Below are 19,203 nucleotides of genomic sequence, written 5' to 3' on the forward strand. Positions count from 1 at the left end.
AAGTACCGTTTCCTTTGATTTAGGGCTTTGAAACCACTTCTACATCGAACAATGGTTATATTCGACACACTCGTCAAGAAATGAACGTCGAAATCCCGTCGCGTACGCCGTCAAACACTTTCGGCCAGACAGTGGCACATACCCGCGGGTATGTGCCACAGGTGATTGTCACTTAGTCACAGGTGATTGTCACCCAGGAACGGCGAGAACACACATGGGTAATTTTAACGCCGGCTTCATGGACCACACCACCGTTTTCTACTAGACTTTATACATGAATAAAACTTGTTTGGGGATTTTTGAATAAAACATTATTAAGCCTAGGGGCAAACTTTCGAAATTAAAAAAAAGCTAACATCGGTAGCGCTGACCCGATTATTGCTAAGAATAAATGTCAGGGTCCCAGCAGGAATCTAACCCCAGCATATTGCGTGAAGATCAAGTATTCTGCCACATGGCCATGCTATAGGTCCTGGAACTACTTTTTAAATATACCCTAATGTTCGTGAAGCGTCAATTCTGGTTGCAGAGCTGGCTATCTAATTTTATAAACATTACATATATACTCATATCATACAGCCGTCACGTTGGGTAACGCCAGTTGTAGGTAAGTGTCCTCCGCTGAAGTTGATTCATGTAGCACTGTCCAGGGCTGCCATCCTCGCGTGCACCAGCGCTGCACATCAGCTTATCGCTTCTGGTGTTGCTAATACTCACGTTCCAGTTGGTATCGTTGCGCAAGTGCAAAGAAATGGTTATATAAACATCTGAAACTGTTCAGCGTAAGTCTGTGCTAGCAACGATTGAACATATATTTAGCGCCATTTCATAACGTGTCGCTCGATAAAAAATTATGACATGGCGACCTTCTTTCCAAATGCGTCGCATAACGTCGATCGATTCCTAAGGTGCGTGGGGTCTGCCGAGTTTTTTTCTTTATTTGGAAGGATTCGTTGCAAGGCATGTGAAATGTATAATGCCAAAACTGCAGAAGTTACTCTGTTAATCTATCGTTGTCCGTTGCCCGACTTGTCTAGTTTTTAGACAGGTCTGCCACCAATCCAGTGTTGTTTTTTATTGTGTTGACTATGAACAGTTGTGGGACAGCTGCTTTGAATGCCAAACAACACAATAAAAAACACTGGACTGATGGCAGACCTGCAAAAAAAGTCACAATTTGCCGCGAGGGCGAAGCAATGAACGAGATCGCAACAACTTGGAATGTTAATCCTGAGAACGGCAAGCGAATCGAAACGTGGAGCGCGCTGCTCATGCACAAATGACGCACGAAAACAACACACACAGGACGAGAGCTAACTAACAACATTTACAGCTCGACACTTAACGCGCTCTTTAAAGAAAAACGACGCACGTACGAAACGTAATCAGAGGTACATATATGAGTGAGAACTAACAAGTGTCCTTGTTATCTCTGTGTGTTTGAAAAAGTGCTCTTTTTGCGAACGGGGCCTGTCTAGCGAGTGAAGCGATCTTTGGGCGCCCGGGAACTAAACGCAATCGTTCCGGTGAAAGCCGAAGGCGTGCGATTCTCCCCCACCACAGGATAAGCGCGCAGATAAGGCCCCTTCCCTGCGCGTGGGAGGTGCATCGGCACATCGTGACGAGCTGGGCGCCGAGCTTTACGACAAGCTACGGCGAGCGTGCTCACCACGCCATCTAGCTGGTAATGCTGAGAACGGCAACATATCCCGCGAGATAGCCACTGCCAGCGTTAAGTGGTAGATATAAATAGCTTGTCAATTCAACGTTGAAAGAGGTGCTCCTTCGTGGCTCAGTGGCTAACGCTGCGTGCTCACGAACGAAAGGTCGGACGTTCGAAGTTCCGCGCGCCGGATTCTTTGTCTGAATTACTTTTCTTTCTTGCGTTGGGGGTCACCCACATGGACGCCGGCGGAAAAATCCAACCGAGAGTGTTTATGTAATTGCTATCGCAATGAAGGAAGACCCGTCGGGCAACGGACAACGCTTGACATCCAAAGTGGCTGCCAAGTTTCAGGCGCTGCTGAAACTAGAACCGTTCTCTTCCGGCCCGTTTCAGGATCGTATTTTGTCGATCCACAGGCCAAAGTAACAAATGGCGTGACTCTCTCCCACCCTCTCTCCGTGCCAGGCTGAAGCTTCAAAGTACAAACTTCCTGCGTCAAGATAACGTAACAACAAAGCAACAAGAGACGATGGGGAATCAATACGCGCGTATTCACGTGCTTTTAGAGCGTGGTGGAGAGCAAGCTTGCGCTCCACCAAGCTCGATAGCAAACGAGCCCTACGGCTCGTTTGTATAGTTAGCATAAGATTTGCATTCGCAACATCCTCCAACAAACGATGTGAATTAGCTCTCCCGTTTTAACGTGGCGTTGGCGTGGGCATTGTTGGTTGTGAGTGAAAAATCATCATCTTGTGCGTGACCGCAAAATTAAGAACGATGCACATGAAATTGATAACATAAAATCACAGCATATACACGTAGTGAATGATGATGAGTGGGGCGAAGCTTCGGAGGGTTTTATCGGTAAACCGTGAATCGCCTGTCTGTACCTGCTGAGTGAGTCATCGAACGAGGCGGTCATGTACGAGCTATAGGAAGGACAGAACCGCTTTAGGAGCTTCGCCCCTAAAATTTCCTTGTCCGAGTGAGGATCGAAACCAGACCGTTTGCGTGGCAAGCAGGTGTTCTACCACGCAGCCACGCCTCCACTTGAAAATAGAGTTAAAATAACATCACGTGCTTGGAAATGAAGTGAAAATGCTTTACCGAACGCACGCGTCCTGTATACAGGCTTCACAGTAAAACATGTAATATCGCAGTAATATTGCGTGGTACAAGCGAGCGTTACCGTCGGGCGTCAGAACACGTGATTATCATAACGATTTCGTTGCTTCAAGCCCGCCACCCATTACAAAAAGCGTGCACGTTTCTGCGCGCATTCACTCAAAGGGACCCTGCAACACTTTTTGAGCATGGTCAGAAAACGATGCTGATCGGCAGTAGAGGCTTCCGAGAACACGTGAGCCAAATGTTATAGCGCAGCACGCGGCCTGGAATTCACAATAAATTATGAAAGTCAGCTAGAAATTGCTTTCTCCTCCCTCGACAAATCTCCGAATATAACCAAAAATCAAACGTAGACGACCCATTCACCAGCCGTTGGCTGAGTTGAACATGGCGCGTTCAGTTGTTAAAGAAATCGCGGTGAGAGGCCGTCACTTGTCCACGCGTGGGCGCACGATCGCACTCAAAAAGCCACGTATTCAATGAATAGAAAAAAATGCTAAAGGTCACGAGGCGAGCATGACCTTTTATGTTTACCCCTCCCATCCCTCCCTGCTTAGCTTCCAGCACTTTCGTCGGGACTAGAGAAGACAGAATGTGATTGCAGCGTGTGACAAATCTTTGCAACTCGCCCCGCCGCGGTGGTCTAGTGGCTAAGGTACTCGGCTGCTGACTTGCAGGTTCGAATCCCGGCTGCGGCGGCTGCATTTCCGATGGAGGCGGAAACGTTGTAGGCCCGTGTTGTTAAGATTTGTGTGCACGTTAAAGAACCCCAGGTGGTCGAAATTTCCGGAGCCCTCCACTACAGCGTCTCTCATAATCATATGGTGGTTTTGGGACGTTAAACCCCACATATCAATCAATCTTTGTAACTCTGTTCATACTGGACGGATTCTTGAAATTTTTGCGGCGTTGAATTTGTGAGGCGATAAAATTTTCCACTGAATTCTATGGTTACTGAAAAAAAGTGTTTCAGTGCCCCTTTAAGACCACGTAGCGGGCGCATAGCAAGTTCGAAAGGATTTCACGCACATAATTGGTCGTGGTTTAAAGCACGCCGCCCATTACACAGAATGCAGCCTTATGCGGAAGCTTCACTGACACAAGCCACTTTCAACTTTATTGATTGAGCAATATAAATGAGTAACATCATACAATAAAAAGTATACATTAAGTGGTGGAAGTACGCACTAGGGACAAGATATCGCTGTCGCGTTCAACTCTTAAAGGCAAAGCTCTCTCCATTTTTTTTAGCCCTGAATAACACTCTCAATTTTCTTATCTTGATCTCGGTAATTAGCCCCAGCAAGCCTGCAACTATTCCATGCCTACTTTTGTTTTTTTTATATGTAAGGCCACTACGTGGTGTCCGCAGTTATTTCAAGCACTGCACCGACCCGTGACGTTACAAAGTGGTGGTAAGCGAATATATTGTTCGTAGTTTATGTGAAAGATGTCAGTGATAATATGCATTCAATATCAGTAATATGTATGCATTCTACAGTTAGATTATTTGTGGATGACTGCGTGATTCACAGGCAAATTACTAACACTCAGGATGCCTGCAGGATGCCTGGATTCAGGGTGACCTAGCGAATTTCAGTAAATGGTGCAATGTGTGGCAAATGCAAATTAACCTAAATAAAACAAAGGCTATCAGGTTTGGAACAGTGGTCAACCCGGTGTAATACGACAACACGTTGAACAAACTAGCCATATATTCTGTATCCACAATAAAGTAACTTGGCATTCATTCATCATCAGACCTGTTATGGAACGCTCATATAGACGCAGCATCCCAATAGCTCGGCTTCATAACGCGAAATTTGCATCCGGCGAGCTCCAAGACTAAACTTCTTGCTTATATGACCCTAGTCTTATAAGACCCTAATTGGATACGCCTTTTTATTCTCGAATACGAATAAAGCCTACTTCATACAGAAGCTGGAGTATGTACAAAATAAGGCTGCTCGCTTCATATAAAAAAAACTACTTGCGCTCATCAAGCATAACTGGCATCAAATATTCACTCACCTTATCTCAGCGAGAAAAGCGCAGGACACGGACGCTGCTGTCCTTCTTTCATACGCTACATTACAATCAGTCATCCTACAATACATTCAATATCAAGCCAGCTCGTCATACAACTTCCCGACTAGATCACCAGTATAAAATTGAACCCATTTTCGCTCGCACTAATCTGTTCTATCACTCACCACTTTTCATCACCACTCGTGCATGGAACGTTCTGCCTACTGATATCACACACATTGTCGATCTCGAGTCATTTGTCAATCCCATAAAGTCATTCCTAAAACTCTATGCAAACTGTTATGAAGACTTGTCCCTCCGATGAAAATATTATTTATTGTTAAGTGTGTGAATTGTGTTTGCTTTTCTTGTTATGGTGGCTTTTGTTAGGTTATTCTTTAACTTTCAAAGATTTTTGGTTTGACTTACTCTTGTTCATGTATTTTTATTACATTGTTTAGTGCTCTTTGTCTAGTATTTGCCGAATTCAATGTACCTACCTATGTAATGACTGCTGGGCCTTTAGGGTATCTGAATACTAGGGTATCTGATAACTTCATCCGCAACACGTTTGTTTTTGTTCGGCACTGAAATGTCTGACCTCCTTTCCTTTATTCACCCTGTTGTTTCACGGACAGATTTGTATTATATATTTTGTTGTTTACCCGCATCCGTCGCCTATCACGAACTTCCCTCTGAGTTTTCACCAACCGGCACTGAAACGAAAGCTTATTTACGTTAATGATTTAAAGATGCCTTGTCGGTTTGGGTGCACCGAGTTACATCAATAGTGACAGTTAATTTCTCAATTAGGTGTAACGCGTGGTAACTGAAGTTGGAAGCAGAAGGGGCAACTCATTTTGCTTGGTGACAACCGCCAGCCACTGGAGCAACTGAAAAAGATCAGGGGAGGGGTTTAATTCCCCCCTCCTCCCCCGGTGTAATTTTTAAAATTTTTCGCGCATATATACATACTCACACATGTGAATGCACGCCCAAACATACTTAAAGTATGGTTGCACCCCCATCCTTTTTTCATTCCTGAAAAAAAAAAAAGCAGTTTACGCCACTCATTGGCAGGTTCTCTACGCTAATAATCGATGCTCACATTTTTTTAATTTGACCATATCGTGTTTTTAAGAAGAATATGTCAGTGTGCTTTCGGAAATCGTTTAAATGTTTCACTTATAGCAATTCTATGGAATTTTGGGTGAGGACAGTTCATAATATTTTTGAGTATTCTAGCTCCGAACATTTTTTGTATCTGTCCGCTCTTCGGCATCAAAGCATATAATGCACGTGACTGCGAATCCTTGTATCATGTATTAACCCTGAAAAAGTGCAGTGATGTTTTCTACGGTTAGCAAGTATGATTGTGATGAATGTTCTCACAGCACAATCCTCCACAGACGGCAGTGCGCAGAGTGTACATACAAACGGTCGTCTATAAGAGAGCGTAATTTTATTTCTACTGCGTACGGATGGACTGGATGTCCATGTAAGAAAATATGTTTCGCAGACGCTATGATTACAATAACCCACCGTTAGAAATAAAAAAACATTCCCTTATACAATATCTTTCGTATAGCATAGTACCTGCACTAATCAAATGTTTAATGTGCCACACAGAAAGAAAAAGGAAACCCCAGGAGACTTGAATGCTTAGCGGGTAAGATATGTAGAGCAAGAAATGTGCAGAAAGAATGGGGAACATTTAATTGAGTGACACCTGCCATTTAAGACGACACTTGCGTCTCGCTAGGTGGCAGAATGAAAGGAGTCCCATTTATATAAGATAATATTTCGTTGCGGAATAATTTACCTCCGCCTTTTTTTTTGTTCCTCCTACCCATTTTCAAACTAAATGCTGACCCTTCTTATAAAATGGGGCTGACGTAACATTAACAACAACAGCAACAACAACAACAAAAAAACTTAGGGAATTGATTGGTGCCATCTCGTTATAATACCGTGTGAACAGGAATGACGCTGTTACGTTTGGTCAGGCAGTTCGTCTTGGCAGACGCCATTGTGTGTGAGCCGGTCGGCGAAAAGGCTCTCTCCAACCTTACTAGACTAGGTACTAGTAACGTTGGCTTTCTCCCCGATATCGGCGCCCGGACGGAAGCGAAAAGCATGACGTTGTCCTGCAGGTGGGCCTGGCAATTTTCAGTGGTCGGGTTACGAGGAACTACGGCACCATCGCGAACAACCCTTTCATTGATTCGAAGAGCGTGAGACGGCGCCACTGTGGCAGTTCTCGTGGAGCCAACCTCTCGACTCGGCTATTGTCGCCCACGCGAGGTCGCCACAAAAGCACCGACCGTTCGGAAGCGTGGGAAGGTGTCGCTGTAGCCGTCCTCAGAAAACGAGCACCTGGACGGCCATGTTCGAGAAAGTTCCGGAACACTATTGTAGAACGTAGCCTTGGACCGCAGCTGACGTTCGTGTCAGCGGCCATCTTCCCGGAGGAGCTTCACTTTCCCCCTCCACCGGACTCTACCTCTTCGCCGTGCGATGTCTTGAAGGTGTGGGTCGGGTGCGTCTTTGTGAGGTGCGCTCGTGCTACACATTGGAAAATTTTCGCCCATGTTTCTGATCAGCCGAGTGTTCCAATATCTGCATCCTTTCTGGTGGGTGGACCACTGAAACTTCACGGCAACTGATTCGCGGCAACACTGGTCGCCCCCTTCTTCGGACTGACGTGTACAGGAAACGACGCGCTATAAAAGCCGAAGACATCTAGTAAATATTCGCTGAATCTCTGCACAGTTTTAGCTTTCTCATCATGTAAATAAACCTTCGTTTTATCTCCAAGAACGCGTCCCCTCACTGGCAAAGATCGGCTATGCGGACGACGGCGGGAAGCCAGCTACCGTAAAGAAACCCGCCGTACATGCCATCAACCTCAAGCCCTTAACAACGCTGACGCTGAAAGGACGGTCATAGAAAAATTAATGTTGAGCAAAAAAGTGAATAGAAATAAAATTACGCGTTATGTAAACTTCCCGAGGCAACTCATGGACGAGTCCTCGAGTATTAAAAGTGAATTGGTCACGAGAGGTCAGGGTGGAGGAGCTTTATGAGATCAAAGCATCTAATATCCTTTAACGAGTGCCTGAAATCTGGTGCACGAAGTTCTTTGAGTTCTGGAGTTATCGGGTTAAGCGCTGCTTGCGCGGCCGGGAGTCGAAATTAAGATATTGACAGGAGAGGTTTCGGGAACGCGTGACCAGATATCTAATTTCCTGAGCTTTAGGGAGCATATTGTTTTCTCAACTACGACCCTGGAAGTTAAAAAAGAAAAGAGCTGGTCTATTCCGTGTAAGTAATATCAGCCGCAGGCTTATGCCCTTTTTGAGACATTGCGGTGTGATAACTTATTATAAACACAGTGAGCAACTTTCTTTTTAATTTATTATCACGATGCGAATATTATTTGTAGGTATACTTTAAGTCGCAAAACCAACGGCTTTCGTCTTATAAATGTAGTACACAGCTACATAAAATATATTGAATCTTCGTAACGCCCGCATACAGACGCTGCGAATAAATCTGGCCTTGCAACGACAAGACCTTTAGAGGAGCTGTATTATTTCGCATTTAGAGATGAGCTTTGTCGTCTGCCATAGTTCACAGGCCACGCGATAAATGGGATCTTAAAGATTACCTTGGTTTCTACAGCCGTAACTAATCACTTAACGATGTTCAGCGAATCCTTGAGGCCACCGCAAAACGTACGACGCGAACTGGCGGGGATGTCTCCACGAACCCTCCCCGCTATCAGTTGAGTGTCAGGGTCGCGCGTGGAAGTTTGATCCGCTCCATTTTCTCTGGAAGCAGCTTGCCCACTCAGACGCGCAATGAGAAATGCAGTCGCGCGCGAATTAGGGTCAGCCGCACAGACCTTGGCTCACTGTAGCGCCGCATCGCAGCTGCCAAAAGCAAGGCGCACGGGCTCCAGTGTCAAGGCGTGTTCGACGCGGTCGCTATAAAGTTTACGGGCGTGCCGTCATAAAAGGTGGCCCAGCTTGGACAACAGGCAGACTTGAAACAATAAAAGTCGGGGAGAGTAGCCGTCTCACGAGATGGACGCTGGTATAGTCTTTTCACTGTTGTTTTGTTTTCTTTCGTTTTTCCCGGCAAATATTTCGGAACCCCATCTTTACTGGCGCTTTGTAAAGGGTCAGCCGTGCTATACACAGTGGCAGTTATTGTTTGGAGAACGGATCTATCGCTCGTATAGATCCGTTCGTATTTTTGTGTGGCGACGATGTAGCACAAACAAAAATACTAAGCGAAACTTCCATGAGACCCGCTTCCCCCTCACGTAGCCAAACAATATTCACCCCCCCCCCCCCCGAAAAAAACAATTCCACCTGCGTATATGCTGCAAGATGGCAAGTAGACCGGTTGGTTGGGATTGATCTTGAGCTTGGTTACAGCGTAACACTACACAAGGACGCATGCCATGTTCGCTTTCTTCCGTTTGTAATTGCCTATCTATAGTGTTGAGCTGCAACCAAGTTCAAGCTGTTTAACATAAGATATGGTGGAACGCCTCCCGCCATTTCTAGAAAAATGTCTGGCTACGCCTCTGACCAACATGTTGGCGGAAGTACTCCTCTACCCCCCCGACATTTAATCTCACATAAGGGAAAAGTCCGAAAGATAAGCTGACTTCGTATGAGGAACGGAACCACAGGTCATTGCGGTAAAGCTTCCACCAAAAGTCATATATATATATTAATTTTTCAGCAATTTATTGCAAGTGGTCTACAAACGACTTTTCGTCAAAGGTGGGTGAAGAATTGGAAAACGCCGTCATGACAACATTTTTAAGAACTGTTCGCAAGGTCACATGGCAGCAAATCACAGAGCTGGACATTATGAACGGAAGCCGGCCATTAAGAAACGAGAGGTTTTGCGAGTTCGGCCCCAACATTGGTGAGTATTTACAGCACGATATCGAGCGTAGGCTGTGCAACAAACTCATAGAACCGGCCAGAACACTTCGTAGAGGCGAGATGCTCATAGTAGTAGCCAATGTGTGAGTATGCAGCAAATGCGAAGAGTAAAATAACACTACTGTTCTTTGGCGGCGCTATACCAAAACACAGGGACAAAACGAGAAGACCACACACACATGTGTCTTCTCGCTTTGTCCTGGTGCTTCAGTAGAGCACTGCGATAGAACGACGTAATACCAACTTAGCGGCTAATGAATTCTTATTGAAAATAACACTAGATCTTACAAACAAAACTATTGCGTGTTCAGTGCGTGTGTTTTCCAAGGTCTTAAATTCACGACGACGTTTGCCTCCTTTGCTGAAAGCTGCTGTGTCGACAGACCACTTTGTAAAGAGCGCTACATTTCTCAATTGGGCTAGCTTCTTTGCGTTCAATACGACGAAAAAACGCAAACAAGATGAACAGCGAGACACTGCGGTGACACCAACCGATTTCCTATCGGGTTGTCATACACTTTATAAAGAGTGTAAGTTTAAAAATAAGCTGGCAGTGAGCAAATTCCCCTGTCTGCTCGATGTCTCCAATCGTCAGTGCTGTTCATACGTGAATAAAAAAAAATTAAGATAAATTAATTGCGTGCTACACCCGAGAATACTCTAATCAATTTGGTTTCTGTTGCCGCTGTAGGAGTCTCGAGGGGCTTCCGTTCAAGATATTTTAAACATGACCAGCAAAGGACCACTCGGAGCTTTGTGATATAAACGAGAGCATCTATTCTGACTATCAATTATGCCATGACGTCATGTGCCCCGGATGATGGCATCCGGCAGTCATCACGATGCAAGTGTGGTATGGGTCAAGGCCAACAAATATTTCGAGGGAGTCAAGATGCACCTCACGCCAGAGAAGAATAAACTATATAAGAAAACAAACAAATGAAGAAAGAAGTATAAAGCTAGAGAGAGAAGGAGTGAAAAAAAAAATGTTAAGCTACCGCCAAACGAAACCGGCGTGAGGACGGACGAGCGAGATGAAATGCCGATCTGAGTCAGCGACATTCTGCTCTGGCCTCTGGACGAGAATTCAGGAGGAGACAAGCGATGACGCCTCTGGAGCGGTAGAATAGGCTAACGGCAAGAAAGTAATCAGTAAAGTGAAAAGCAGAAAGTAACCGTCAAGGACAGTAGTGTTAACAGAAAGAAGGAAAGAAGCGAACAAACAAACAAACAAACAAACAAACAAAAACGTGAAAGAATAGAAGGCAAGAACAAAGACAGCAGTCGTCAAGGGCCCACGTTGCACAGAATAACAAGAAACAATGAAGCGGAACGCATCTTGAAAAGCTGGGCGAAATTCGAGCGGAATCACGAGATGCGGAGGCAGCGAGTTTCTCCTGTCGGCGGACAAAGAAAAGCGCACCACGCGTCACGAAGCGGAAAACAAAAGGAAGCCGGCGAAGGCACAGGGCGAGATGGCGGCCACCCGTCCGAAAGGAGGGAAGGCACGGGGCAGTATTGTCGCGCTTGCGAGAGCTCCCACAAAGGCCGAAAATGACTGTATCCAGGTCTGGCGACCCATTGCGTCCAACCGTGAGGACGCGGAATGGGTGAGCAGTCGACTTAACGAAAGAGAGAGCGAATAAGGTGAAACACCAAAGGAAGGCGCATGCTTCACGGGCAACTTGCATTTCCCCATGCGTGGGTGCAAGAGAAAGAAACTCGGCGAAAGCCGAGTCAAATTGCTCCAAGCTACGAAGGGGAAAAAAGGCTGCCGACAGCGCGGATTCGTAGAGAGAAAAAGGGGGGTTGCGTGCATTGTTGCGGCGTTTTAGCGCAAAACCACCGCGCCTTTAAAAGTCAGTCAAGACCGAACGAGCAGACTGCCGTGGGGTCTTTTGTTCCAGCTCGCAGCGGCAGCGCGCTCAACCGAACTGCCAAGTGATGCGCCCGACGCGAAGCACTAACGACGTGATGTAGCGATTCAAACGGCGTTCGCGTCATCCCACTGAAAGCCAGCGACGGGCCTCTCTCGGGAATATCGAGTCGCTGCGGCCTCCGTTCGCCCTTCTCTCACGCACGCCGTTGTCTTTCGCTGCTCCGTCCACGTCACGCCGCGCTCGGCGTTCGAAGGGATCGAAGGTGATGGAACCCGAAGGTGATAGAGTGAACTCGTTTTTCATACGCTCGGCGCAAATGAGCTGCTGTTTAGTACTTCAATGGCGGAATGTTCGCCCGAGAACATCTATTAAGAGGCGTTGAGGTGAGCCAGTGATTGCTTCAAACGTACAGCATCATCAAAAAATTGTTCAACGGTTTGTTGACCGAGAAGAGAGACTTTGGAATGGTGAAGGTGCGCCTCTACGCCTACTGAAACATTACATTTTGTTGCCCAGCCCTCCGTAAAAGTTATTTTAGTGTTTGACGACGTGGTTAATGATTTTTAAGAAAATGCGATGAAAAGCATTTTGCAGCGGTATACAACTCTGACGACCGTTTTCGTGCGATAGCTTGCGTCAAAGCAGGTGTAGCAACACCGTCTGAATCAGAGCACCCAGTGCGATTTCGCGCGTACATATCAGCAGTTGCGAAAGAAAAAAAAAAGGCAGTTTAGCATATAGATTATTCAAACAGTCAACTGCAGTGCTTGTTTGTCTTAGCAAGTAATTCATTCTTTTTAATATATATTCGCTGTTAACGAATGATTTCCGAAGCTTGGCGTGCATCTGTTTTTTTCTTTTTTTTATGCTGGGGCTCTGCGTTTAAATTAGGGATATGTTGTCTCTATTTGTCAAAGGTGAACCTTCTCTCCTCGGTGCAAAACGTACCAGCAGTACCTTTCATGCACGTTTATTATACAGCTTTTTTCGGGGAAAATGAATGCGCCTCTACGAAACATGAACAAGACCCCACTCAAAAACATTGTTCATTCTTGCGTCTAAGTTATTTAGTGCTTGCTCATTGTGTGTCATGGCGCTTTCTACGAGCATTCCCATGATCTCTTTCTTATCAGCATAAAATAAACGGCAGAGGCTCTAATGTTGTGCTGTGGTAGTGCGCGGGTCCTGATGCGACCACGTTCATTTGGTCAGCTCTGGATTGGCTTCCAGAGTTCGTAATGAGCTGTACACAACGTAATTGACAGTAGGGAAGCTTCTACGCATCAAGATTGCTTTAGCTCGTGTAAAGCGAAGCACGACATTGAACGCGATCTGCGCTACGGGGCATAAGAAAACTTCTGCACTTTCTGGGGACTGCTGTGCTACGATGTGACCGTCTGCATGTAATTGTGCGATGAACGCCATGTGCGAGCGCACGTTATTTGTTCTCTCATTATTCGATCATCTTTATTCGTTTTCTGTACGCCTCTTTCTTTCCGAGTGTATGGCAGCAAGCCAGCTGCAACCTGGTTCTCCCTGATTTGTTTGTATCCTCTCTTTCTTGCTCTCTTTCAACGTTCCGTATATAATTTGGAAGGTGGACCTGTCTATACGATATTTAGTGCGTCCGCTGGTACCCCCTCCCCTTTATTCTTCAGAATTTTTCATGGCATTGCACCCCGTTTTGAGGATATTTTTTTCAATTTTTCGATGGAATACAGAGTGGAGTTTTGAAGCTCATGACGGTCGCCGAGTTCAAGAATCGACTTATATTAAACCCACGAAAAAGGAATAATTGTGCTGCTGCGGCGACACAGAAGGGAAAAGTCAGCATTTTTTTTAACGCAGTTAAATGTGGGGAATGGAACACCGCAAGACACCGGATGAGATGTAGCAGCATGAAAAAATAAAAAGCAGTATAAATGAGCCTAAGGCCGACCCGTGAATGAAGATGAGGAAAGCAGCTGCGCATAAGAAGCGATTCTGGTGCAAAAGTTGTCTTCTAACATAAAGCATTTTGGAAAGGCACTGATTAAATTCGCCAGCACACGCAGTTTTCTGCTTGGCACGACACTAAAGGTGCACAAGAACACATTGCATTATTGGAATGAAGGCTTCTTAATACCACGTAACACTTGGTGTATCTTATGTGGATGCACATTCTTCTCTTTCACGGTATGAATATACGACAACACTTGATAATAATAAAAAGACTGATGGAACAGTCAGTGCAGACTTTCTGCGCATTATTGGTTTATATATGCGGAGCTATACCTGCAAGAGTAAACAGTGACGTGATTAATCTTGAGCGCGCAAGATTAGGCAAACATATTAAGCTATTTTTTTTCTGAATAACTTTGTATATTGTCCACGACGTCCATCAGAGTGGCTTTTTTCTTGTTAAGCCACCAAAAGGTAGCATTTCAAGCATTTTACGCAGCTTTGTGCATGTGACCTCCAAGGTAATGAACTATGGAGAGCCCAAAAGAGCACAGCCATGAATGACCTCGGAGTAACTTGCCGGGCCTTGCATGACATCATTAAAGTACACTTTGAGGTGATAGATCAGCTCTTTATTCGCGAGCACCTTTAAGTGAGAAGCGAAAGAGGTAACGAACAGGAACGCGAGAGGGGACGATACGCCGAAAAAACAAAAACGAAAACTGCAGCGATAGGAACACCTGTAGGAAGAGCAAAGCTGACAGAAAGACGAAAAACAGAGACAAGAGGAACAAAGCAGTGCTATGAAGTTGTAGAGGGAAGAGTGGCTTGTAACAGAAATTACGTTCTTGATTTATTTAGACGATAAAAATGCAACAAAAATAAAAGAGCGGTACACAAAAAGGCTGCGCCACGTGTATTTTACGCCATTTGCAAGCGCGAGTGATTGATTCACGTGATATATACGGCAGTGCTTTCGTCAGCCAAGAGCCTATACACTGAAACCCATATGCAATTTTTTCCCCCTCTGGCTATAGTGACAGGAAGATATACATTTTGAGCGCACGCGTGATGGAGCGATTTTTTATGCGGAAACGCTATCTTGAGTCGGCTTACGTTCGTTCTTTCACAGCAGAGCACTACGTAGCGAGCAGCCGCGCCTTCGAAAGTAACCACTGTTGTGTTAAAAAAAAAAAAAGACCCACCGAGGAAACGTTGTGGGCTGGATATTTAATTTGGGTACAATTTTGGGGAGCGAAAATCTCGTTCGGTCACCGGAAAAAGAGCAACGACCTCGTTTTCTTTTGTTCAACGCACCGAAGAGGCGTGTATCTGAGTTTTTTTCATTTTACTGTTCCGTTAAAAAAAGCTAATACAGTGGGTTTTCACGGGGTAGATGGTTTGAGGCCCTCTATACCGGACTCATATTTGAGGTGACTGAGGTAGTCTGCAGTGTAGGCTCCTTTTGATTTGACGACAAGTGATTTCAAAGTACTTTTTAATATAAAAATGTTATCGATGCTACCTTTAGCACGTTCGCCCGCACGCATCCCTTATGTGACGCAACATAGGCAGCTTGAACGGTGTGGAGTGTTTCTCTAAGCAACTGAATACCTGTAATGGGCGTTTCACTGAAGGGTGTCTCCACACGACTTCCTGATTCACGATAGGTACGCTGTATTAAATAGGAATACAAGATAAAGGCACCGACATAGCTTTCTAGACTTGTTGCACAACACTTCGTTTGTTTTCTAGCGAAAATTTGCAAAAAAAAACAGCGCTAGAAATCATGCTACAAAGACCTTCTCACAAATATTTGAAGTGCGGTGTGTAGAACTGTTGCAAGAACCTGTTACATCTTTGGACTGAAAATGCAGAAAAAGAGTTCATCGCAGTAACAGCTGTGGCCCCGCATGCTAGCGAGAACTTTGAGAAAGCTCAGCATCTGAAAGGTGGATAGTTTAGAGGATACACGCAGCCATAAAACACTACTCCACGTTCTGCGCGCAAAGTAATCTCTTCGTTTCTTCCCATTGTATAAACGGCTCGCCCTGACCTCGGCAATATTTACAGTTGTGGGCCTTCACTGCTGGTCCAACGAGAGCTGTTGTGAAGCCACTATTGTGGGTGCCTCGGTCTGACCTATTCTGGGCGTTCGCATTGCTCGCTTCAGAGATGGAGGGATGAGCCTGTCGGTGGAGAGGGCGAGGGATCACCAAGCACTTGTGTGCCGATTTCACAAAACGGCACTTCACGCACTAGAGCGGCCCTCAACAACCGACGCTAGGTGATTACGGTAACGAACGTGTATTGCATTTAGCAAAGGCGAGTAAACAATGACGAACTTCGCCTATGGGGAAAAATGTTAGACGTTTGGTCTTTCGAAAGGGCTTGTTGCTGAGACAGTTGGCTCATACTCGAGGAAAAAGAACTAACAGACAAGACGCAAAGAGGATGGGACAAAGGGCAACATTGACAAAGGGCAGAAAATAACTAACAGACACAGGCGCCAGTTCAGTTCGTTTCTGCGTTTTATCTCCGTCTCTCTGTGCGCCCTTATACGTTACCCCCTATATCTTTAAGTTCAAAAAATTATTCGCCAGTGGCAGAAACCTTCTCTCAATAACGTAGCATGTATCAGCGCAGTACATAAAAGAAAGGGACACGACACAGACGTAGAGATAGGTAGGCGCTAAACTTCCAACTGTTCCAATCACACCCATTCTATACATCCGCATACGTACTGCGCAAATGCACATATGTATTAGCACATACATATGTACTGCGCTAATACACGCTACGTTTATGGATGACCAACTCGCCCGACCCTTCTGAACTTCTCTCAATAATTAACGACCACGCTTGGGAACATGGCCATGACGATTTCCTTGCATTTTTTTTGCTATGAAAAGGTAAGTGGAGGTGATTGCACACGCTCATGTGTACGGACAAGCGATATTACTGGGGACTGTAGAGTTTTTTGTTTTAATTTTTTACAATCTTTTGTGGTAAATCGGCTCATTGTCGAACAGTCTATCTTATCGGGTGAACCCCAAGACGAACGGTGTTGTGACACGGCCAAGCAATGAACAATCCACGCTCACTAATTTCGCGGTGAGCACAGTTCATAATAAAACATTGCTGTGTAAAGAATATTGCGAGACCTGCGCCGATTTGCCCGCTCTTATGACGCGTGCAGTGTGCCTACGTTCACGGTGCGGTCAGCATACTCTTCCCTAGCGACAAATGTAAATCTCGTTCACGCTTAAAACAGATGCGCCGAGAGGGTCGATACGCCATGTTTTGCGTACATATCTATCTTTGTAGTGAGTCTGCGTTGCGAGCTGTGCGGCTTCGTCTCCCGCATGATTGAATAAAGCGCACGTGGATGGAAGCGGGAGCAAGTGGAAGTTTGCTCCAGCACCTCACGTCCGCTCCACGCGCGCCGAATCATTGAGTGAATTCCTGTGACCACAAATGTTAACACGTATGTAGCGAAGATTGGGGTTTCTCATGCGAACGTTTCATGCGACGCCCGCGCCAAACAAACAATATTGAGACGTCACAGAAAAGCGCCATTGTCGACCTGCTTCTCCAGACTCACACCGTTCTTGAAAGAAAAAAAATTCGTCTTTACTCGAGTTGTCTAAATAAAATGTCAAGCGCCTTTTTCTGTGGGAGGTATATGTCATCGCAACTCGCGTGTTTTATGACCTCGAATATAATCTTCCAAGACGCTGCCGCTTGTCGCAATAAATTTTGAATAAAAAAAATCACGAAAGAGTAAGAATGATCTAAAAGCCACACTGTCACCGATACACTGGTCCGAAGAGGATGATGACGACGGCAGTTCAAAATACCTCATTTGATTTCCACGTATCGCATCATAAGTTGAGGAGCTGCGAGTATTTTGTTTTTCTCGAGGCAGTGTTCAGTGATAAAACGGCACAAGATCATCGGCGGCAGGAGCTCCGAATGAAAAAATAACTTTCTCCGCGTGTGCGGACGCACGGATTTGTAGCGCCGCGCCTTCTCACGCAAATACTCGTGCCACAAAAACGCGCGACATCGAATTCGTGAACTGGAAAAAGAAAGAAACGAGAAAAAAACAATGCGAAAAAAACAACAACGAAGGGTGCTAAGTGAAGGCTCAGTCCAGGGTGCGGACGTCGGACGCTCGTTCGGCGTCCAAGCAAACAGTGCGGCGTGGAGGGCGCTAACCGAGGCAAACAGCTGCGCGTGGCGTAAATATTGGACTTTCGTGGGAGGAAAAACGACACCCAGCCGACGAGGGGAATGAAACGGGGCTCCGCAGGAGCGGCGGTTGCTTTCTGTATCTTTCCCGAAAGTATTTGTTTTTCCTCTCAGCGCGCTCAGGCTCTCCTTGTGTGCTCTTTGTACTTGAAATTAAACACAGTCCACAGGTAGCGCCGCTAAGTTTATGTGTCGCCGGTGCGCGGAGGAACGTTTCCCGGCAGTGGTGGTGAAGACGAGAGCCAAGGTGATTTGGCAGCCTCCGATCGAGAACCTCCTTCATTCCGCCCCTCCCCCCCTTTTCTTTTTCTCACAAGTAACAAGGTCGAATGGCAGGAAGAGGAAACTCATCGTTTCCGGCGTCTTGGCAAGGTCACCGCGTGAAGCCAGCGGAGTGCAAAGCGCACGGAATGTTCCTACACCGAAAGCAAGGAGTACCGAACGAAAGTGAGTGTCTAAGCATGAGAGAGAAAGAACGGGCGAACCTCAGAAGGAACAAAACCCGTGTCACGGCAGATCGGAAGAAGGACAATGCGCAGGGCGGCCAAGTTGAAGAGAGACGAGAAGCGACAAGCGTGTACAACACGCACAAAAGAAAAGTCCCGGGAAACGCTTCGCCGAAAAAGGAGCTTCAAGAATTCAGAAGCGCCGTTCATTTTCCTCTTTTCAGCGGCTTTTCGCGAGGATCCGCGACGAAATTCCCCGTGCTCAAGCATCGCGCGGTAAAAAAGTAAAAAAAAAAGAACAACGGCAGTATACTTCGCCAAGTTGCCTTTCGCAAGTTTTTAGAATTCTCCCGCCGTCTCATTTGAACGGGCCGCGCTACGAGTATATGTGGGTCAAGAGGAAATTCCAGGATGCTTCTTTTCTTCTTTTGCCGGCATGTGTTAAGGGCACCAGAGAGAACGAAAGAAGAGCGTTAAAAGGGCGCCCACACCCCTGCGCCAAAGGGTACGGCTGGAGTGTGTGCAGTTCGCGAGAGACAAGCCTTTAAACAAGGCTTTACTTCGCTACTGCAACCTGAGAAGCCGAGCGGCAGCGGCATTGCCAGAACTATCCACAACGACGGCTGACGACCGAGGCGAACGCTAATTCGCGAATATAGATACAAGCAGCGAGACACGCGCTCTAGGGTATAACAACAGCTGGCACTTTCCGCGTCTCCTTTACCATCTCGGTCCTTCCCGGCGTCATTCCTGCGTGCGCACTGGCCACAACTCCTGCACGAGCCTCCGCAGGCGAGACTGAAGCGTGAAGCCAACATGCCTCGGATGCCGCGAGCTCTCTGCTGAAACTCCTGCTGTCTGCTCGGTGTTCCTTCTGCACGAGCACTTCTATA

The 19,203-nt window shown here is 46.1% G+C and overlaps 1 protein-coding gene across 3 annotated transcripts in view; it reads right to left on the bottom strand.

Annotated features, from left to right (window-relative positions):
• The window catches only part of LOC119176678 (Kv channel-interacting protein 4), a 622,968-nt gene that overhangs the window by 48,669 nt on the left and 555,096 nt on the right, over positions 1-19,203 (bottom strand). The gene's annotated exons all lie outside the window — the stretch shown is intronic.

This window comes from Rhipicephalus microplus, chromosome X (assembly GCF_043290135.1).
Source record: "Rhipicephalus microplus isolate Deutch F79 chromosome X, USDA_Rmic, whole genome shotgun sequence".
NCBI lineage: Eukaryota > Metazoa > Arthropoda > Arachnida > Ixodida > Ixodidae > Rhipicephalus > Rhipicephalus microplus.